Raw genomic sequence first — 24141 nt, 5'->3', positions numbered from 1 at the left:
GTGCACGTGTAACAGAGTTAATGATTCCACTTGCCATCCTGGCCATTGGTTGCTCGTATTACTATGTTATCTAAGTTATTGCTAATCCTTATCATTTTCACGTTATTTCCTTGTTTAAATATCATTTACAACGTATCATTAGTTCCCCATGGAGACAAGTGGGTTGTGTGTAACAGCGCCCTCTGCTGGCAGACTCTAGTGGTGCGCCCAGCTTTCATGAACGAGTCTGAAGCAAGCTGTTTTCATGGTAGATTGACCTGTGACAAGCTCCGTTGTGAAACATCTCATTCGATGTCTGATGTACATATATATATATATATATATATATATATATATATATATATATATAGAGAGATATCTAGAAGTCCCTTTTTGTTCGTATAATTGTTTTAATTTATCATTTCTAGAGCAAATGGTTTTAACTGATTTAGCATTTAGCATGAGTAACATGCTAACAACAGTTAGCTTAAGTATTTGTCCCTTTTGATTTAACAGTGTTCCGGAGCTTGTGACCACAACGTTGTCGCTGAGAGTCACTGAAGCTGTTCTGTCTTTTACCAGCTGTATTCTGTCCGATGAATAAACGTCTGGTTGGAGCCATCAAAAGATATCGTGTCCTGAATTAAACACGACGCAACGGAGAGTACGCAACTGCTACACATGCTCGCATCTACTGAGCGCGCTCCATCTGTATCAAGTGGTCCAGCAGTTATATTACAGTAGGAAGAGAGGGGACGCTTATTCCCCATTTCCTCCTTTGTTAAATGATTGACGGCCGCTTGGCACCGGTCTCCCGTCTCAGCTCAAATTTCACAGCTGCAATATTTGGATTGCTATGGAAACAGCTTTCGTACTGTGAAACTACCCCCCTCCCCCGCCCCTCCTGCCTTTATCCAGACGCCACGGTATCTCCCAGCCTTTATTGGGTGAGAAGATGCTCCTTGTCGCTCTCATAAAGACTAAATGATTCCACGAAGGCATGTGATGGAGCTCTCCGAGCAGAGCGATGCGTTGTCCCCGGGGAGGGGTGGAGCGCCTACGCACAGAGCAATCTGCCACAGAAAGGAAAGAAAAAACGCCCTCGCCCTACCCGCTGCTGATATTAATTACGAATCGAAAGCCACTGCTGTGCCTCCAGCGCTTCCTGTGTGATGCTCGGGGGGGCACGGGGTCGCTGCAGATGTTGCTCACACATTCTTATAGTGGAGAGCGAGAGAGGCCTCTGGCTTTATTGGGATCCCTTTTGCTGCAGGTGGATTGGTAAGAGCCGAGCCGCTGGAAGCCCGAGCAGAAAGCCTCCAAGCAATAAATCACAGCTGCCCCTCGACCGCCGTGCAGCACGTGCTCCGCCAAAGACTCTTCTGTGTCGACTCCCATTATCAATTCCTGCATTAGCATGAACTATGGAAGCAGGTAAAAACAGCTAGCTCCCCAAATCTAAGAGGATACGCCCACAAGAAACCTCTAAAGGTGATTCATGTATTTCTATGTTTTTTTATTATAATTAGGGAGACTTTGCGCTTTAGAGACCATTCACAAACTGAAGCATCTAAATGGAATTCAGCCATCATAAATTTGATGATGTACACCTGCGTCCTGGGACATCGGCAATAGCGACGGCAAAAAAAGATTCGATTTGCCGCAGTTTCAAAAGTTACGTTTTATGAGGAATTTGGCCCGTGAATACCTGAGGGCAGCAGCTACCAGAGGCCACTCATTTAAGGGGCAGGCACCCCCTTATTCTATTAATATTAACAAAAGGATGTTCTTCATAAGTGCTCGTCTGGAAGACCTCTATTTGGTCGACAGAACAGCGATGTGGGAATCAATTCAATTAGAGGAAATAAAGTTGAATAGTTCTTCAGTATCGCCATTAAATTTGGTATGAACAAACCAATCCTTCGGAGAAACTGCTTGAACTGATTAATAAAGAAAAAGTGCATTTGCGGCTGCCTGTATCCCATATCATAATAATGAAGCCACCAACTGTGCTCCAAGAGGCTGGGGGGGGGGGGGGGGGGGGATTCATCAGTAGAGCACCACAGCTACACATGGTTCAACACCACTCCCTCCATTGCGATGAAAAAAACATTTGAAACGTGTTAAGTGTGAAATGACGCTGCAAATGCAGTTCAACACATTGGATCATCACCATCTTACTCACTCGAAAATAAAAAGCAGCGACAAGGATGAAAGTGTACAAACAGAATTGTCCAAATGGGAATACATGTATATATGTTAAATCCTTTGAAAAAAAGGCCTTTGAATTCCACTTTAGATAAATAAAACACCGTGCGGCATTGTTACGGGCTTTTGGCAACACAATCCATCTTCATTTTTGGTGAAAGCCTATGGGCTGACTGGTATAGAGCGGCAAACAGCACACAGCCTGCATATTTACTTCCAGCTCATTTATTCTCATTATGCAGCACCGCAGACGTCAATGAGGGGGATTTCTGCCCCACAGTGATGTTCCATGATACAGAAGGGAGATGTGGGGGGGGGGGGCACATCAGGAAAAACAAGACGGAAGCGGGGCGATGGGGGGGGGGAGGGGCTGCATTCATTCATGCACTGCCCGTGAACTTTGACACCTTTGACAACGTAGGGACTGTTTTCAGAGCCGTTACGTCGACGGCACCAGCTCATGCTTTCCCCCCCTCGCTCGGCCTCCGTTGGAAAGTTCACATCTCTCTGTCACGTAATGAGGCCCGGCCCCGTCGAGCTGGGGAGGTGCCACGGTTTCATGTCTTGGGTGTGCTTCCCTCCAGTAATTGTGGTCTATATGGCCAGCAACATGTCACCACGAAAGGGAGGAAAATGTTGGAGAGAAAAAAATGTATGACAGGATATTTTATAACAAGCGTTACAACCAACCATATTGTGTAAAACCAGCAATTTAATAAATTGGTGAAAAGCTTAGAGAAGAACTGTGAAATCTTTCATTTTGTCCGGTTCTAGCCGTATTGACATATGCTTACTGAAATCAGAAATGTGTTTTAATGAGGTTTAATTTATTTAGATGTCAACACTCCAAGCACTCAGTGCACTCGCTCAACCAACATTGTGTGGGTGTTTGTGATTTGGTTGACAGGGGCCGGGCCGTGACATCACCTTTTACCAACAAAGCCATGTGAGCGCAGACTGCGATGAAAAACCAGAAATATTTCATGTGAAATTCCCCAAATTACGTGTTTTTGTATGATAAACGTCCCAAAATGGGTTTTCAGCGCTTGTAACCTATTTCTGGCACCATCTGTAAAATAAGAACATATTGAATCAACTTTCATAGAATTCCACTTTTTAACCTGGGCCTCTGCCGGGTCAGCCGAGGACTGGGCCTTGAGCTACTGTATCGCATTTACCGCTTACAGAAGAAGAAAAAAGAAAAAGGAAGCAGATGTTCCACCAAATCCAATTTGATTTGTTAAGAGCACTCACCGAAACACGGAGCACCTCACAAAAGGTATCGTGTTACATTTATTGCTCAGTCAAACCCATTGTGTAATCCATTCAGTGTGATTGTGATACCCCAAATCAGGTTATTTGGATTCAAGTCAATCTGTTCATTTCCCCTCTTTGTGTAACAGAGAGGGGCGGAGTCTTCCCTTTGTGGTGCCAGTCGGGCGAAGACAAATCCGCTGTGGACAGAACGGGAAGACGACCCGGCTCAGAACTCTGTTTGTGACTTGGTTCCCTTTGAGCCCTGTTTTGACCCCTCCCTGTTCAGGTGTCCTCCCAGTGTGAACCAGTATGCAGTGGGAAAGTCCTCGTTCTTGTTTTTGGAGATATTTGCGAGGGGGAAAAAAAAAAAGGTTCAATGTTTCGAATGAAGCAATGTTAAAGCACATATTCAGGACCAGCGATCGCTGTGAAACAGCATTTACAGTACATCTCATCCTGGGAACGGTTAACTGAACAAATAATATTTGGAGTAAAATAAAATCCAGAGGTGTTTACAGCATGTTGGGAAGGAAGATTATAACAAGTAGTAGTAGTGTAGCTAAAATTAGACAGGTGTCAGGTCCACACTGAACCTGAACCCAGACCTCGGCACAGGTGACAGCTATCTCCTGACTTTGACATTATATCAAGACAAGACGCCATGTCTACAATTGGTTATTTTATTAAATACAAAATATTTTAGTTGTTGACCCTGTAACCAGTCACTAGGTAGCGCAGTTGTCTGATAAGAGAGATATTCAAAAGGACCCACAGAGCCAGAAATGACAGTGAGCGAGCCTCTGAGCACTGTGGTGGAAATCAAAAGTATCTGAAGCTCTCCGTCTTTAAGAATTTATTACAGAATAAGATATAGAAAAATTAAGGGTGTACAAGTCTTCAAACATGAGCACTAACAGACTCACAGGATTCTTTTCAGCTGAAGAGGGACAGCGTTCCTTCATCCACATAGGATTCAGGAAGTCTGACGACTCTCTCAGTCTTGAACAGGAGCATAAATACACCTCAGAGTACTGTCAAGGGAGTTCAGGACAGGACCCAATAGCAGACCACAAGACCGGATTCAGGTACAGAACAGACTTTATTTTACACCGTACAGAAGGCAGGGTCGATGGTGTGGTTACCCGTGGACCGACACCGGAGTGCAGGCAGGATCACCCGTGTGGATCCCTTGGTCCGACACAGAATGACAGGAAGGAATGACCGTAGACGGTACAGGGTTGAAGCAGGTGAAAGACTGTAAGAACTGACAACCCCAGACTGCAGGACCAGGGTTGATATCGTGTCAGGGGAATGATGAGTGGGAGTCTGGTGTGTCAGCCTGCGGGAGGCAGAGGAGAAACACAGAGCACGTGGCACACATTAACAAACAGGGGAATGACAGAACACATGAGGAGATCAGAGGAAACAGAGGTAACACACAACGGGTCAGACAGCGATCCTGACACGTATACTTCGCCCCGTCAAAGAAGGAGACAGCGTGTTGTCAATGTTTAGTTTACCTAAGATAAGAAAGACCATGCTTTTCGGGAATGAAAACACAGCTGGCACAGAGAGAGAGATTCACGCTGAAGATAGTTTACAAATTCACCGAATTCATTTTTCTTCGACAAGCACGACTGCCAACGGTGAACGGGCCCTAAGATCCCACCTTTGCCATTTCCAGGTTGGAAATCCTCTGCATTCCTGTCCGTGGGTCTGAGGTCATTGGATAAATTGATTTGTAGCCGACCTTTGCTGCCCTCTCCCTGACGCAAAGAGCTGTTAATGATCCTGCGGTGTCAAGAGGTGTCAAAATCACACATCCCCACAGACACTATTAGTCCACAACGCACGGGCTGGCATTATGATGGAAGGAGTGAACAGTGCTGATATGCAGCCGCGAACGCCTGTTAACGCGATGCAATCCGATCCAACGGCCACGCAGTGAACACAATTTGCCACGCTTGAAATGCTCGCTTTGAGACTCCTCAGACCCAACAACCAGATTGACCAAAGTACTGTACAATTAAATCAGATAAAACAACATGTTAACAGCAAAAGGCATGTAGCGAGAACGAAATGAAACATCCCAATAAATAACAGGTGGGAATATCAAACACAGAGCAACACAGTGCTGCTCTCAGCTTTGGTAGCTGTAGAACACAACGTCGGTAGCTGTAGAACACTAATATTGCCTCTCCTGACATTATTATATGATGATACAATTATTGAGCAAAGGATTCATTTGCACACTTTTCATAAATTGACTCACAACACAATCACAAACTACAGCAGCCCATGTCACATACTACATGGTTGAGATCATCTGCAATAGTTCTGCCTGTTTTACACTCGCCAACAGGTGGTTTTGTGAGCACATTGACCCTCGAGAAATTAACTTTATATCTTTGATTTTTATACACGTTATTGGGCTCCAGTAATGTACATATTTCTAGTTCTGTGTCGGCTACAATGTTTGTTTGTTTTTCCCCTCGGATCAAAGCAGAAGAACACATTTTAAAAGCCAAAAGCCTCGTTCACCATTGTATTATGTGTGATTTGAATAAATATCTGAGATTTGTTTTTCTTTAGTATTCATGGTGATATCACTGCAGCATAAATAATCGGACAGCCCAGTTTGTCCTGAAGACAGAGGTGTGAACAACATGATTTTGCATTACAGTCGGAGGCTGGGAGGCTACAGCAGTGTTTCTCAAACTTGTTTCCACTTTTTAAAAATGAGAAACCGCCGTGACCCGATTCACAATAGGCCTCATGAGTAAATCATGAGAAGAGTGAATTACAGCCATCACTTTCTATTACCTTGAACAGCTAGCTGAAACAGCCGTGTTTAAATACTTAATAATTGATAGCAAATAAATGCGTTTAAGCGTTAACAGGCTCTCGCTCTTTCCTCTCATAACTTAGACAGAATCTATGCAAGCCTGTCATATTATATTCAGTGGTAAAAGTATGGCTACAATTATCAGAACGATACGAAGATGCAGGCTTCCTCGTGTGGCTCAGCGGTGTACTGCAGATATGGATGTTGAATGAAAGACAATGGAAGAAATTCTCCCAATTTACTTGGCGACCCTGATCTGACCCTGATGAAAATCTCGAGCAAAAACTGGACTTCAAACACAAATGGAAAACACACCATTTTTTTCCTTCTTTTTATTTGAAAAATGTGTCAGATGGAGTTATGCAACAAGGTATAGCAACCCTCTCATCTTGGGCCAATGGCAGAATATAGTATGCACGCCATGGACAGGACATGCTTTGGTAAACTTTTACTGGTAAAATAAACACACACATTTTAATAAAAATCTAGATATGTAATAGAACTATTAGAAATGTAATATATTTATATATATGACCATGAGCAGGTAACACAAATTCACTACTGAGATGTAAACCACTTGGCGTCTGTCGCGCCTTTCACCCACCGGCGCTACACGGACTTTAAGTGTTATTTCGTCCCCTCCATATGTGAGCAGCTTTAGTGCTCAATTCTCTCGCCTCCTCGCGCTATAAAACAAGACCTGCTTCTCGGTGGGAATAACGTCGCTGTCACTGTGTTTTGGGGGGTGGGGGGGGGGGCACTTTAACCCGGTCACAACGTGGGGAAGTTGCTCGCGGGTTTTCAGCGTTGCCATGGGGTTTTGTAAAACCTATTGACTGCGATAGGGTCCCTTCTTTTCTTTGGGTCTGTCATTGTGGTGGAGGAGGAGGAGGAGGAGGAAGAAACCGCTATTACTTTTTTTTTTCTTACAGAGGCGAGGGGGGTGGAGGGTGCTGGTGGTGGTGAAGCGATAGTAGCATCCAAGGGAGGAGGGAGGTACTCCGGTTCAGACCAACTGCGAGGCAAAGCGGCGATACGCGCACGGTGAAATCCTCCCTCTCTGCTCCTCTCTTCCAGCGGTGGAGGAGGAAATTCAACTTTCTCAACGGCTGTGCCACGACATGAGTTGCACCTAAAGGTGAGTTTTATGCCATTTCTGTGTTTGCTTTTTACATCACCGGAGAAAAAAAAAAGCAGTGTATTTTGACATTTGTATCTCCCCCTTGAGTGTTGTTAGTTTGTGGCACTTGTTACAAATTGTTCCAGCTTTTGAGCGCTGAGCTCGTGAGCGGGTGCCGGGATTAGAGCGTGCACCTGTGCGGACCGTGTCGGTGTTACTCTTCATGGTGGGGGGTTGAAAACTGGAATAAAATAATGCATGTAAAGTGTGTGTGGGGGGGGGGGGGGGGGGATGTAGTCACGACTGCTGTTGTAATAGCTTCACGAGTGGAATAAATAACTGGACTCGCAGTGTGGGAGATGAGCCGGTGGAGGGCTATCCTTAACCAGGTTCACACACCTTGCAGGTGCAGAATTATCCCTCTTTCTCCACAAGGAAAAAAAAATATCATGGAGCTTTCAGACCATTTTAAATAAAAATTCAAACTACTTGATGCTGTACTTGAGATGATAAGCGTGAATTAATGTCACTCTGACATTTTGTTCTCTCTCCCTTATTCATTGTGACTGCCTGTGATGCCTGATGATAATAATCACTGTCTGGAGATCAGCCTCTGCCATCCCTCTTATTTACCAGCACACTGCCCATTACATTACACAGTAGTGAGCTCAGCCTGCTTATCACCGGCTCTGGTGCTGAACGCTGAGCCGAAGAACTGAATCATAACCTTGTCATCCAGTGTGGTGAATTGCATTATCTAAATGCATACATGTCATCCTGCATGTGGCAGGTAGTTCTGTTCAGTAGGGAAAATGCATCTAGGAGCCCTGCTGATGGCTGAGCTTCAGGGATATTTGGTGTGCAGCTTTTTAATGTAAAAACTGCATGTGCCACTTCAGCAGATTCATTTTTTTTTACCGTGAACAGGTAAGTGGTGTCGTGTGGCACTCGAAACAGCACTGAAAGCCTGTGAAAGTTTGTTTCTTTTTACTCTGGAGAATAAAAAATAATTTTGTTTTTCCATCTCATTCGACAAAGCGCCAACAATGCATATTTGAGAAAAAAGAAAACGCAGACTACAACCCTTCTCCACACCAACATCACAATGCGCTTCACTACACTGTTGCACAAGTGTAAAAGCATGCCGGACTCGTGATTAGAATGAGTGATGAGGCGCAGATGAGTGTGCGATTAAAATCGCATTATAGTGATATTCAAATCAGAAGGCTTGGCTTCCTACAGAGCTTTGGTAATCGACGGGGATGCGGGTGGAACCGTTGTGCATCGGGCTCCTGTGCCTGGCGTGTTGCATTACACCAGGCGTTTCTCGCGTGGGTAACACAGTGATTTCCCTCAGTATGAATATTTGCAATGTATGCAAATTTGTGCCGCAAACTCAAATGTTTCCTCAGCGCTGTTGTCTAGTGTCTCATTATAGATTATGCCTTTGAGGAAATCCCAGGAAACAGAGACGTGTTTCATAGTTTACCCATATTCTAATAGTTGCCTTCCTTTTGATGCTTTTTCTGTTATTGCTCACAACAAAATCAGCTTGGCCTATATTGTGTGTAGCACAGTTTGTGGTACATTTTCAACAACAAAAAAACAAACACCTAGTAGAACCAGCAGTGCTTGTTAAACACAAACACCTTCTGAAGGTCAGAATGCCATTGGTGAATGCAATCATCTCAAGCATGCTCTTAAGTAGTGTTTGAGTCGTGTCGCGGTCATCCCGTCAGGCCGACACCTTGTCCTGTGTTCCCAGCCGAAATTATCCCCACATCAGGCGAGTTGGCCGGATTCCATTTCTAGGCCAAAGACAAGAGCCTCTAATGGCACTTGTCATCACGCGTGGTGGCCGGCCTCTCTGTCCAGAAGTAGGTCGAATGCTTCTTACCAAACAATTTGAGCGAGAGCCAGTAATTGGACAAGCAAAGTGTCGACCATCTCCCAGCCAGTCGGTGTCAGCCGGCCCCCTCTCGACCACTTAATATGCAGCTCCGACCCGACGCATTTCATGGACCGTTTTCAGCCTTTTTAAATCATTTAGATTACAAAATACGGGAAACAGAACATCCTTTGTAGCTGCAGCCCGACTCGTTCTGTGCCATATACTCCGTCGCCAACAAATGTCGGCTCATATGTGGAGACACACCCGATGACAGCAACTGTGGATATCAAACAATCCACACAAGAGGCAAAGCTCAAGCACAGCATTCACACAGGTAGGAGAAAGAAAACCAGTGCCAGATCGAGAGAGAGAGAGAGAGAGAGAGAGAGAGAGAGAGAGAGAGAGAGAGAGAGAGAGAGAGAGAGAGAGAGAGAGAGAGAGAGGCATGGAGAAGCCTGAGTGAAAAGAGAAAGCAAGGAAGAGAAGATACTAGGGGGAGGAAGAGGGAGAGTCATGCTCTTGTGGGACACAAACAAACAGAGGGTTAGAGAGAGGCAGTTTGCAGTATTCTCATCGGCAGGACAAACATGAGGCACTCGGCTTGATAATCATTGTTAAGGCTTTCTGACCGGCTCGCCAGACAGTTAATGGCAACAGGACGGACGCAATCAAAAGAATAAGCAACTAACAGAGAGTTAGGGCGAAAAAAAATGTTGATGCAGTCACATTGTCTAATATCAGAGATTATTCCAGAGGAAGTGGGCGCGATAGGAAATGCCATGCGGCTGTGTGTGGCTGGTGTTGTCGTGTCACGTTGTGAGTCTGTGTTTACATGTCTGTCCGTGGGACAGGTTTTGTCTTCATGATGGCGTCGCCACCGTGTAAGAAGCTGTCAGTCTCTACAGGTGTGTAGTTGAGATCAAAATGAACTTCCTGATCAGGCGGCAACCTCCGTCTCTGAAAACGAAGCCAATGTGGAAGTGCATTAAAGCTGCATTTCTTCTTTGTGGTCAGCAGGGGGCGACTCCTCCGGTCAGATTGTATGGAAGTCTATGAGAAAATGACTCTACTTCTCACTTGATTTATTACCTCAGTAAACATTGTAAACAGCAGTTTATGGTCTCAATCTCTAGTTCCAAGTCTTCTTCAACACAGCATGATGTTCATTTAGTAGATTATGGTCCATTTAGAGTCAAAGAGACCATAAAGCAGGGGATGCTTTAGGGCGGGGCTACCTTGTGACCTGTTAACCCGTTCACAGTGTGTTTTCAGTTAGTTTGCCTAAAAGTCGAGTGATGAAAACACCTCACAACTTGCTGTGTTGTTTTTCCACCCTCGACACAAGCTTCTCCAACTGGCCATATGTTCAGAGTGAAGCGTATTGAAGATGTGAAAGATCTTTCCTCACCTGTTCTGTGTTTGTCTCGCAACGACAATGTTTGCACGCTCGCTATGTTCGGGGTCGAGAGTGAAACGGAGAAAAGGGAGCGACACAGAGAGGCCTTTCATTGTGCTGCAACTGTGTACACCTGGGCTTTAACAGTGCAGACTGTATCGAGATTCACCGTGGCTGAGGCCCCCCCGCCCCCAACCCTGGTGATACGATACAGGTGCAAGTGAAGCCAGGTGGAGGCTGAAACCGAAATCTTTCAGCGTTTGATGTAGAGGGTTTCTGATAGATCCCGTCTGTGAATGTGTGCATTCAAACCACTCCCAAATGTTCGACTGTGTCTTATCTGTGCACCGACTGTAAATGCATCTCTTCATGAGCGTCGGCAATGCAATTTCAGACCGTGATTGAGTCTGTCAGATGGAATCTGCAGCATCAGATGGCTGTTCGAGATTAGAAAAGAGCAGTCTGAACGACAGCGAGCGGGAGCCAATCGCTGCGTCAGGCTGATCGTCCATTTCAGCGTCTGAAAGGTGTTTGGGGAAAAATTTGGGGAAGATTTCTCCTCGCAGCTGCGTGAGGTACGCCGATCAGTGGCTATAAAGTCTCAACCCTAAACTGTGATTATGACAACCATTGCCCTGATACAAGGCTGTGTTGAGATGTCGAGAAGCGTGTTGGCTGGAAGTTGCGGAGCCTAGCAAGTACCCGGGGGGGGGGTCGCCAACTGTGAGTTGAGAGTGCCGTACCTGAGCCCTCCTCTTTCATGTTTGTCACCGGTGACAGCCAGGGAAGGCACACTCGAGCCAGTGTGTTCTGGAAATGCGTTTGGCTCCATGAAATATTCATATCCTTCGCATGCTCTCCGGCAGCGTGCATATTTATCTGCCAGATTTCTGTATTTATTTTTATGATACATGCGACCGGTTCAGAGGAGAGATAGGGGAGTGTTGGAGATGATTCCCTGCACGCGGAGCCTCTGATGGGGGAGGAGATGCAAAGACAAGAGGCGCTTATCATCGGAATCACGGTTTATTTCTTTTTTAACAGCCCACTGCATCATTGGGGCCACTGGGTTAACGTGATCAATGGCTTCTCGCGCTGCACAGACTATTAATCGGTGCAGTTAACACTGAAGGACAAACCTGCAGTGAGGTCACCGTTATCTCATATGGTCAGCGCTTCTTTTTTTCCGAGCAGCAGGGGGTGAGAGGTCAGCGGCCCACACCGCCGACGTGTTACGCACTGAAGGTATAGCTCGGCCTCTCCGTGGCGCCGAGGCATTTTTAAACCCTGATTTATTGGTGTTTGCCTCCAGCTTCAGGCTTTTCATGTCCTTCGTAATGTCTTCATTCAGAAAAGGAAATAAATAAGAATGTTGCGTTATAGTTGTGCCCAAGTGATACACGTTCTCCACTTGTTATTATCCTGTTTGTGAATGTGCTTCTTTTTTTTTACGAGAGTATTCCTTCCTCTACTGGATTTAGTGCAAAGCCAGTGCTGTTCTTCTGCCTCACATGGCGCTAGTATTGTAATTTTTTTCATGTTTAATTAATCAACTCAGATTATGCTCACATGACAACCATAACCATTAAAGAGAACCAACACGACGGTGTTTTACGAGGAGAATTCTAATCCCGCTGTGCATTGCTGTCAGCTTCAAAACCCATTTTACAATCGTGTTGTCCCCATTCTTGCATGCCCGCTCAGATTTATAAAGCTGCTGTTGAATCACAGCGTACACGTCGTCTAGAAATATAAAAATAAATAAAAATACCTTGGTGAAAAGGGCAACACAATCATAAGATTCTCCAAGGAACAACAAACATGACATCTATGCCTCAAAGAGTAAGATGTTATTGCCCTTAAGTCACTGGGAAACAGGGATGATTTCCATTTCAATTGCGGGGCTCAATTTGGGATAAGTCATGCATACGGAGGTAAGGCGAACAAAGGCCGCTGGAATAAAAGTGACAAATGTAGAGAATGGAACAGAGGAGCGCGGTATCATTGGCTTTGTGTCCCATGAAGGGTATTGTGCGTGGCCACTCGGATAAGGTTGCAAGGGGACCCCTGGGACATGGAAGTGAAGGGCACCGAGGACGAAGGGGGGACACATGTGACAGGCAGGGGACACCGAGGACGTACCGGGACGGAAAGTCAAACACGCTTCGTACTACGATGCTGTGCTGTTCGGCAGCTCGTTTGATGGAATTGTCCATCACGGTTTGCCACAAATTGCCTGTTCTGTCCAAAAAGCAGTACGAAACCAAAATGAATCGTATAAAACAGAGCAGCAACTGATTCTCAAAATCATTTAATTGACTTCCGCGCAAAAACTCTGACATATTCAGTAAGATATTTACTTTACTTATTTTTGCTGTTTTTTTACACTGTGTTTTATCGCTGATTTGTCTTCTGTATGTATTTGAGAAATAAAAAATAAAATAAAAAAAGGATTCTGTAGGAAACAAGCTACAGCCAAGTATGACGGTGCTAATATGCTGATGCAGGTATGATGCTTACCATGTTCAACGCCAGCTCTAAACACTTGCGATCCAAACCATTGCTCTGTAACTCAATATGGGAGCCATTCTGTAAATAGTTCTGTAATAATTTATGACAATAGCAACTTCTGATCAGCCCGTATCAGTTTCATGCTTTAAATATCGACTCCTGGTCAAGCCACACCCCGCTTCCCGTTTAAACTCCGCCCATTGCGAATAGGATACAGACATGGATAGTTCAGTTGGTTGAACAGATAATGGTGTACTTGCTCATTTCTACTGAACACATACTGAACACAGAGTACAGCTGAGACTGAAGGGAGTGCCATAAGTTATGCATGTGTCTGGTCATAAACCAAAGTATTGGACAAGTGGAACTGTTCTCCTGATGGTGCCACTTGATGAAAGAGGATCCTCAAAGTTAATACAAGGCATCCTAAGGGGAGGCATCAACGCCTGCATCAGATTTCCGGGCAATCCATCCAACAGTCGTGGAGACTTTTCATCCCACAAATATCGACCTCAAAGTGCTGTTGGAGGAAAATTCGTCATCTGGGGACAATGAATTTGACTAATTATTTCCCTGCTATGACATGCCAAAATGTCTGCTGGTCCATACAAGTCAGGAAGCTCCCGCCGCTATTCGCACGACACCATAAATTAGCTTTGCATATATCCCCCCCAAAAAATGTCAAGAATGTGATATGGTGCCTCGCAAATGTGTACTTGATCATTTTTACGGGATAATGTGGCAATCTGTCTGGAAGTAGGCGAGCGCTATGTGTCAGTGTGACGGGGTCTGCAGTGCTCTATGTCCAGAGGCTTCCCCGGGGGACCTCATTACACCGCGCCGGGCTCCGGTGGGTGCTGTAAGTGGACCGCTGGGGGCCCCGAGCCGGTGCAGCTCCACCGGCGTTGATTTGGTGCGAACATGCGAGCCCGGGTGTCTGCTGTGCATGGTGAGAGCCCGTTTACTGGCCCAGCGAGGCCCGGGAGTCAAGCACAACACTGTCCTCCAAATGGAAGATTAGGGAGCAGATCAAGCTTGATTAGAATCCTGACACAAAGAGGACGCGCTGCTGAGTGGTCAATTTGCTAAGTGGGCTAACTCACGAGCAAGGACTATAATGCTGTTTTGGTTTTCCGTCGCAGATTCACTTACGCCAAATTGTCATTTAGGTTTGATCGTAGCTGGTGCAGACAAACAAATTCTCCTAATCCTTATGGGGATACAAGATTTTATAGATCTTTATTCACGATATAAAAACCCTGATAAGAGATAGAGTGGTCCTCAAGCAGTGTTCTGGTTTTGGCCATTCGGTACACCATTGTAGTATTTTGCTACAAGGACATAGCGGCCCTTTCATGTCTCCGAACTTGATTCATTTCCCTCATAACGACAATTTTCAGCAATTTGTAATGTTGTGAAAGTCTGTTCAGTGGTCCTTTAGGGCCCTCTACAAAGAGCCAGAACTCAGCATGTCTATTTCTTAGATTCACTCCCCTCCAGATCCAGCAAATGTTGAGTGAAAGAATCTTGCCAAGCTGGTATGAATCCAAATTAATTCATCAGCTTGGGGGGAGCCCCACTCTGCATTTCTTTTTTTCTTTTTACAAGTGTGACCCGAAGACCACCAGCTATCAACCACAGACCTCCTTGACCTCATTATTTTTACAGCTCCAGATTTTTTTTGGGGGGGGGTAGAAACCAAGACTTCTTGCAGAGCACGTTTTTATGGCCTCGTATCGGTTCGCAAACGATCACCTTGTAACACTGTTCCGCGGTTAGTGGACTTCTAATGAACGTCGGGGGATGGTTTTGCCGGCAAAATGAGACCAGTCACGGGCTCTCATGCTGGTTGGGTAGAGATGTTATGATGTCGAGGCTTACAGAAAATAGCTGGGTACTGAATTATTGAGCATTTTAGTCACAAATTTGGTCATTGGAACGCTCAAGATGGAAGTGGAAGGGGTAAATACTGCTGTAATTGCATTAGCTAATCAGTGTAATGCAGGCGTTCCTGAACACAACTACTAGAGTAAGGCTAATTCGGAGTCTAGTGCTCATTATGAAATGCCACCCGCTATAATTGGAATTATTTTCCTTTTAGTAAATAGCAAGCAAACACTAACGTAGCAGCGTTGAACTCCTCTTTCAACGCTGGGATAGTGCACTGGTAGATTACTTACATGGCTTTGTTTGTTTAAACCTCACTTCTCTTTTGTAGTGTAGTAGAAAATAGATAGCAATAGTGAAATTGGTTCACTGACCCAGAGCCTTTTCAGGTTCTTCTTGAAATAGCATCCATGCCTTGTTCCTTAAAGAGAAACAGCTGCAGGGTCTTTTCTATCCGCCGTGATCCAGAGAGGGAGAAAACTTTGTATATTTGTGTGCGTTGTAAGAACTATTTATCCAGAGCTGGCAAGACAAATAAAGAATGTCTGTAAATAAACTAGTACAGTAAACTTAACAAAATGCACGACGTAAGGAGAAAATCTCATAACGGGAGGGGTGCAGGAAAAATGATGATGACATTGTTCCATGGCAGAGACAACATGTGATTAACTGCCCAATGTTGGAGAATTACAGATGTGTTTCGGGAAAGAAACACATGTTTGTTTCAGATTAAACCTGTTGATATTAAGAGGAGCAAGCACTTCATAGCAGCTCAGTAATACATTCATCAATGTAGAATCCCTTCATCTGGGGTTGTGTTACTCTTCCTTACAAATAGTTTGACAGATTTTTCCACAGCAGAGATGATAAAACAGTCCTCCGGTTCTTGATCAACAGCTGACATGTGTTAGAATCTGTTTTAAATCTGCTTTGGGTTCACTACATTCTCCAGTAGTTCAGCACCTGGCAAGAATCCACATCGGTCCGAGCCAGAATTTTTGTCTTCAAGTGTGTGCATGAACAAACCCTACACCACTTCAGTGTGAGAGCTTTGCCAATTTGAAATGGCTTAGAGGCTTGAAGCGACGGCTTTGAGAAACAAAAACAGATCAATAGAGGTGTTCCAAGAGAAATCCTGCTTTGATATCCCGGGCTTCAGCCTGGAAATGCCCCCATCAGTCTTCCTGTGACATGCAACACAGGCTTTTTGGATGGATTCTCACTGCTCCGGGGCTTTCTGCTGACCCTTCCGGTTTCCGCCGGTGTGTCACGATGTCCGGAGGCCTCGTGTGTCATCTTCCCGGGCAAGGGAAGTGTTCTGCCGTATGATTCAACTTCATCGCCGCAACTCCTTGAACTCTGTAACTCTGTAGGCGGCGCCTTGTCTTAAACGTTGACATTTGCATTTAAATTGACTTCAGGCCGCCGTGATTTATTTCCTCGAGAGAGCGAGAGAGAGCTCTGTCGGAGGCTTTGCCTCTAATTCTCTTGCATCTGCCAAACGTATGATAACAGGAGCGGGGGGTTTATTACTCGGCGAAATTGTCGTCTAACTTTGTTTCGGAGTGCGCCGCAGCCGCACACCGGCCCTCAAAAACTGAGGATTAAATTGTAGTCATTCATGTGTGGTGGCTTTTCTCGTGAATTAATTAAATAGAGTTAAAGAAAAAAAAGTGTTTCTTCACATTGGAGAGAAAGTGCAGAGTGGTGTTCCTCTGAACTTTTAACACAAACAATGAAAGACCAAGGGAGAGTTCACACTACATCAGAGCTCTGCCACTGTACAGCATGGGCCTCTTTTGACTCTATGCTACAGATTGAATTGTAATGCAAACTGATTTTTATGTGCAGTCCTAAAATGGGGCTCAATATCCCCCGTGGCTCCGGTGTCACTAAAAAAGGAATAGCACCTGTTTTCCATATGTTTCCACTTGAGAAATACACATATTAATCTCGAACTTTCAAGTCATGTTGATGTCAGTCCTGTGATTTATCCACCTCGCACAGAGTAGTCAAACAAGAGACTGCCAGCTCCGCAAGGGTCATGATAATACCGGGGAGGGGGGGGGGCTTATGGGATGACAGTTTGACGCAGGATGTTTGCAGAGATCACACCAGAAAGCCCGTATAATTGACACCATTAGCCTTGAGGTCTGTCAGTTACCTGACAGCTGATGAATTCACGCGTGCCTACCCCTCCGCCGCCGATAATAAATTCATACCCCCTGCTTTTTAAACCGTTTTACACCTCAGTAATCCCCTTTTCTAACAACCACTTGCCCCAGCTGAGGCACAGTTTGCGCCCTGTGTCGTGGATTTGTGATTATCCTTTTTCAGAGTGTGAAGTGGGGTGAAGCACCGGCCAACGTCGCGGAGGTCTGTCCACGAGAGCGATTCCCCCCCCCCCAGGGTGCGTGTTCTTGTGTTCTTGTCGAACTGGTGCTGCATAGGCCCCTCGGCTCTGCTGTGTGGTTTAACTCACCAGCTGTCGAAACATTTGGATCATGTCCCCGAGCGGCGAGAGCAGTCCCCGGTTCCCCATTCGCAAACCGAAACCAAAAGCTACAGATGGCTTCGCTTCCTCCTGTGGCTCAGCAGAAGAGGTGAGGAGAGTTTGAAGGTTACGGGCAGGTCTTCCTCCGTTGTTCCGCGTCGAATCGTCTTTACTAACACACAGAGGTCCGGTTAATACTTGAGACTCCCTTTTATTTTATTTGATCCACCACCTGCAGTGCGATGGGTTGTAGCCGGGGTAGAAAGTGTGCCAGAAGCACTGCTATTAACCCTGTGCATTGTGCCTTTCTCTGAAGGCCGGTCCTCTGGCAGACACTTCCCCTCTTCATAAAAGAACAGACCGCATTCCTTCCAGTGAGCACGGACATACTTTGCTGGCTCTCAAAGAAGCTTCATGCACATTTATTTTGGCAACGGTGGGACGCTCTTTTCTTCCCATTTACGCAACCCTCATTTCTCAACCCTGTTTACACCAAAGCCGCTCCTCTTTTGTGTTGGTTTCAGCCGCCTCAGTCGTGAAGTAAGCGACAGCCTTCCCTCTCATTCGCTACACAACCAGAGTGTAAAGAACTATTCAGAAAAACATGGCGTGTTCTCCTGTGTGTGTGTGTGGGTGTGTCTTTACTTCACAAAGAGAGACTGATGCTCCGTTTGGAAGTTCACAGAGGCATGTTAGCATCACAGTGAAGAGAGGAGTGTTTTTACAGCAATCACAGCGGTGGAGTTCTGATCTGCTGCTTCGGGGAGTTGCAAAGGAATTCAGGGACGCTGTTTGTAGTCCTTGGTTTTTTACACACCGCGATAGAGATAACAAACATCTGTACAAATCAGATATTATTCAAAGATGTTGCTTGAAAATGTAACGCTATATTAATCTGTCATTGGTACACACTGATACTGGCCAGTGGTGTAAGGAAACAGCTTATATTAATCTCGGTTACAGCAATGGACCGCTTATATGGATCAAAAGGCTTTGAATAGTTCGTAGTCCTTTCAGCTAAAGTTAATTACATGTTTTGTTTCGTTTTATACTTTTCTGGCTGGCTACCTGAGGCTGGTGATGGGTGCACATTGAAGTCATGTCTCCCAGTAAAGCTTCATCAATAACGCTGTTGCTCAGGTGGTAGAGGGGGTTGTCCTTCAACCACAAGGTTGGCAGTTGGATTCCCCCCTCCTGCCATCGTGTTGTTGAGCGAGACATCGAAGCCGGGCGCGTCACAGCAGCCTAAATGCTTAGGATGGGTTAACTGCAGAGGTTAAACTTTACCTGTGTGTTTAGAAGTTTAGAAAAACGGAATGCCCAGAGGGAAGAGCCTGAGGAATACGCCCCCATCGAGTGGACTGATGATGCCCGGTCATCTAATGCCAAATTAAAACTCTGCCGATCCTCGGACCCGCTCTAAGCTCTGCAGAAGACCGGGGTCCTCCTCTCTGCATGCACAGCTCAAGCTGCCGTGACGGAACCGACCAAAAACTTTATTTCACACTGTGATGGTTAACGTTAAACTGTGTAATTAATCCACGGTTCCCATGCGTGCCGAACCGTTCAGCGATCCGTACGGATGTTATGAAACACAGATACATATACTTAGGCTACGCTATTGAGAATAGCTCGCTCTGAGGTCCACCCAACCCACGGGCCCCAGTGCAACCTGCACTGTCTGGTGTTGAGCTGTGATCGAAATTATCTTCATGGTTTTCAAATGCAGATGGCAGAACAGCTGTGATTGAAAGAATTAGTGACAAAATGACAGAATAATCGACTAGGTCTGGATCGCTCTACATCACGTGCATGCTTACTTAGAGACGGGGGGGAAAACACTGCATATGTGTTGCTATAGAGTGATGGATAGTCATCTACTGTATAGAGACCGTCATTCACATTGTATGCGTCTGGAGGAGCATACCGTTGCTGGGCGTGTGCGTATTGCCAGTGCAGTCACGTCCGTCTGTCTCCTTTTCTGTAAACTGTGAAATGGGCGCCAATACTGGGCGAAGCCGACCATAAGCATAGCTCCAGGTGGGGGAGGCCACGATAAAGACCCCACGCCGGCTCCAATAGGAACCAGAGGGGGATTTGTTTTGCTCAATAAGCGGTGAAAATGGTATCAAAATGGCTTTTCTTTCCCCCCACACAGTGGCTGATTTATAAGTCTGCATGTCTCCAGTTTCCTGCTGCAGGAGATGGGGCCATTAGACTGATGGCATAGATTTGCTTCTCTGTCACTGTCAGTAAACAGTACGGTTAGAAGGTACAGGTACAGTTAGAAGCCCGGGGTCGGCCACTGCAGTCTGCTGCTTTGATTCTTTTACTGTCAGAAGTGCTTTTCCTTCGCACTGCCTATTTGTAGTACAAGGGATATGAGGTGAGGATGTAAACGGTGTAAAACATTCACAGGAAAGAGAGAAAAGACAGGTTTGACCAAAGCTGTATGTGCTTCATTGCATCAAAGGAATATTGTTCGGCGCCATTTCGGTTCCTTTCTCGACCCAGTAAGCGAGGCGGCTATCTTCAGTAGAGCGCGTTGGAGAATCCTTCCCCGTCTGACCAGAGCCGAGGCGCTCCGGTGCTCCAGAATGCAGAGCGCAGCAAGTCCACAGCCATCATCATTAGAGCTGTGCTGCTGTGGACACTAATGGCTGTCCCAGTTCCTGCTGCCTCGGCACATTCAGAAGGCTCATCTGAGACTCGGGTGGGTGGTGGTGTGTGAACACATGAATTAATTCGACAGAGAGGAATTTTCACGGTTTCCTGTTCCCGCTTTATAGCAGGATGCCGGACGTGGAGAAGCTTTTGTCGAGAAGAACCACCGCGAGTGCCTTTCGCGGTGACGTTCCCTTTTTCAACCGCCCTCGAATGATGAAAGGAGGCTAATTGGGGAGTTTGTCCTCATTTATCTTCATTTAAAGGCCTGGAAAAGATGGCGTTTGTTTACTCGTTTCAATATTGAGGAGTGTGGGGGGGGGGGGCAAACAGTGGCGGCAGTGTTAAACTGGGGGATGGGACTGGTAAAATCGATGTGCTGTAGATGTGCTATCCCTGGTCTCCTAATTGCGTTTGAAGTTATATCAAACAGCCATATGAGCACCTTTTAAAACGGGGAAATATCCCGGCATTAAAGACGGGGGCGGTAAATATCTGCATGCGTAATTTCAGAAGAATGAAGATTTATCGCCTCCATTTCTCAAGAAAGTGTTAAATGTAACAATACAGGGTCACGACAAGGCACATTCATCAAGTTTGTTTATTTCTTCTGTCACGCTGAAGAGCTTTACATGGCCATCTTTTTCCAATTACATGCAAAGGCGGACATAGTCCGACCCCCTTTCTGTTGGGACTGTAGTGTGCAGTATAGCTTTTCAGCCACCCAAATTAACTCTTTCCTGAAGGGCCTACAGTCATTGTGGGTAGCCTCTCCTCTGGTTTTGGTCACAATCATTACCTCCTCCAAATGTACACTTTATAAATCAATAGCCTTTCACAGTAATTTAACTCTGCATGCCCCTGAGAGCTGGCTGTGAATTCACTGTGTATCATACCGAGGGTAGAATTAGATCAGTGTGGTTTCCGTGTCGTCCTTACCACTGAACAGGCCGGTTAGTTGATGTCATGGCAGAATCTTTATGTTTCATAATGGCCCTCATCTTTATTATCCTTTGCAATGGTTACCAAATAGGAAATGGAGACATTTAGTACTTGTGGTTTGTCTGGCTCTATCAGGATTTCTGTGCCTGCTGTATATTTGACTGCTGAATCCAACGGGATTCTGGCAAATAGGGCGTCATCATCATTGATGATGATTGGCCCAATGGCTGCGCTCTGTCCTACCTGATGGCGATCAATACTCATAGTGCAGGAGATCGATCCCCCATAAGGAGCCGAGGCTGGGATCCCCGGTGCTGCCTTTGTGCAGATGAAAAATATACCCGAATGGCATTAAATCAGCTGATATTTCTTTACTTTTAATTATCAAAGAGAGGTGATAAGAGGGATAAGCTAAAGAATGAACTCACTCTTTTTGTTCTCATCTGTAATATGCTGCCCACATGTATCGTGATACCAATCTGTCTTCGTTAAGCCAATATCCGCCAATGATATCAGCCTGGCTCTAATTCTTGTTTTTGATCTCATTACCTTTCATTCCTGACCAATAAGGCTAATCTCATTAGTCTTATGGAAATGGAAAAAAACAAAATCACATCATCGGCTACAGTCACTTTTTCCAAAAGGTAGTTAAATTGTGGTTTAATCTCTCTAAATGTCCTCGGACCAACGTGTCCTTTTCATAGTGCTGCTGTTTACGAATGCAGCCTCAAAAACGGTTGCCAAGATACAGATTAGATGTGTTTTTTGGACATGCTCTGAATTTTTATAAGGGTATTGAAATAAACATAGGAGGTTGTTCCACAGAGAACACAGTCTTTAATCCCTTTTTGACACTTGATTAAAACCCTCCTCACCCTCTTGCTTTCAAGTAACCAGACTTTATCTTAAATATCAGTGATGATAAGAAGTAATTTGTAAATTTTATATTTTTTTGTAAAACATTCGATCAATTGTGTTCTTTAATAACCTCATTTTAGATCAGCAGCTGAGCAGCAGAATGCTGGTGATAGAGAATCAAAGCCGCCTATTGTGTGCGCGTGTTGCTAAGATGCAGTATACCGACCATTGTTCATCATTAGGCAGGACCGAGGAATATGCATGATGGATGATGTGGTCATTCTAGATGCAACACATAAACTGTTAGAGGGTTCGAGATGAAAGCCAGAATGGATGCCAGACGGTGAAGAGCCGGCCTCGGACTGACCACAGATCCCGCTGCGACCGCAGCGTGAGATCGAATCAGAGATCAATCGAAGCCTTCGTTAATGAAGCCGACAGTCCGCTAGCTTCAAGCTCCCTGGGAAAAGCAACAAGGTGTAATCCACGAAGCACTTCTGTCTTCATGACACGTTACATCTGACGGTATCGGGAAACATTTCATTTGGGTCTGTGGTTGATTTTGTCCTCTGTCACGACTAGAAAAGGTCACAAATGAACAATATTAAACACGGACTATTTGTATCTGTAGTCCATGTTTTAAACCTTGACAGGCAGCAAAAACGCATCAATGTTTCTTGAAACTATGCAAAGATGTTTAAAACTTAAAGAAAGGTTGACTTTTTTGGGGATCAATTATTTTTATTCATTCACATGTCGACAGGCAAATAAACTCAAAATGTTTCCTCGGAAAATCTGCTGTTGAATGTTCCCTCCACGCTGCCCCAACTTCAATATGTCCAAAACAGAGCAATTCCTAAACCTCCCTTTTAATAGAGTCTTTCAGGGAGGCACAGGAAGAGGAACAAATGGCTCCATTCAGTAGCGTCCAAAATGCAAATGCCTTCGGCTCTTAACACGTTTATAAGGGTTCCCATGTCACGACATGGCATGGTCCACCCTAATGGGGGCTGTGGCTGGAGGGGGGGGGGCCGCATGAAAAAGCCAGACACATAACAGAACATGACAAATATGACAACAAGACTGCTGGAACGAAACATGGAGAAGCAGCGTTCAGTTTTTCTGCTCCACATATCTGGAACAAAGTCCCAGAAAGCTGCAGGTCTGCTGAGACCCTCAGCTCATTTAAATCAAGATTGAAGACCTTTCTGTTTGCTGCTGCCTTTAATTGAACCACATTCAATTAATATATTAATCAATTTCCTGCATTTCTGCATTTTACTACTGAATTTTATTTCTTACACTGTTTCTTTAATTGTTTTTAAATCTCCTTTTGTTTTGCCTTATGTTTTGATGCTTTTAATGGTTTTATGTGAAGCACTTTGAATTACCTTGTTGTTGAAATGTGCTATACAAATAAACTTGCCTTGCCTTGGTTTCCTGGGTAACGGGGCTTCTGAATCCCCTTTTTTCCTTCTGGAAGATGCACGAAAGCATGTTATGTCACACTGAACATTTCTTCTTTTCTTCACGATGGTCACTGCATCCTCTGTTTGGAGCCGAACATGGACCCTGACATTTCAAATATCTTCAGAAGTATCAGACATTGTGTGGTTTTGTTACTGCAACAGCCCCACACATCAGTGTTGTCATAGATTGTGTGGACTTGGGGGTAAAAAAGAGGCAATAAAGTGGCCCGTCATTGGAACGGTGGGCCATTCCAGTGGGTAATATTGAATTCCAGTAACTATGTGCTCCCATATGTAAATGATGGCAACCCAAGGCTCTGTATTGGAGAAACTTTCTGCAAGCAAATAGATGAAGGGCAGGCAGGGCTTAGTGATTGCTTGGGAAAGTAATTACTCCTTATCTGTATGGGTGCTGGGAGGGAGGCGGTCTGCAGGGCCGGGCTTCGGCCTCTGGGCCCCTTTGGATTGATATTGTGTCAGCTGCTCAAAGGATATTTCTTCAGTGAAATTCTGGTCAACCTGTGGAACAGGTTCGAGGTTGTATCGGCCAGTTTGAGTGATTGGACAACGGAGTACGTCAAACTTTTCCTCCCAACTCTTAATTCCTGTTTTCAATAGGT

General features: G+C 45.2%; 1 protein-coding gene across 2 annotated transcripts in view; it reads left to right on the top strand.

Moving 5' to 3' along the window:
- Positions 1–7304: 7304 nt before the first annotated feature.
- chl1b (cell adhesion molecule L1-like b) overlaps positions 7305–24141 on the top strand; it is a 60620-nt gene continuing 43783 nt past the window's right edge. For both annotated transcript variants that reach the window (XM_079297172.1, XM_079297173.1), the window contains exon 1: positions 7305–7427. The gene's annotated coding sequence lies outside the window, so the exon portion shown is untranslated. The remainder of the gene's footprint in view (positions 7428–24141) is intronic.

This window comes from Melanostigma gelatinosum (genome assembly GCF_949748355.1).
Source record: "Melanostigma gelatinosum genome assembly, chromosome: 3".
Lineage (NCBI taxonomy): Eukaryota > Metazoa > Chordata > Actinopteri > Perciformes > Zoarcidae > Melanostigma > Melanostigma gelatinosum.
This window is presented reverse-complemented; position numbering and strand designations above follow the sequence as displayed.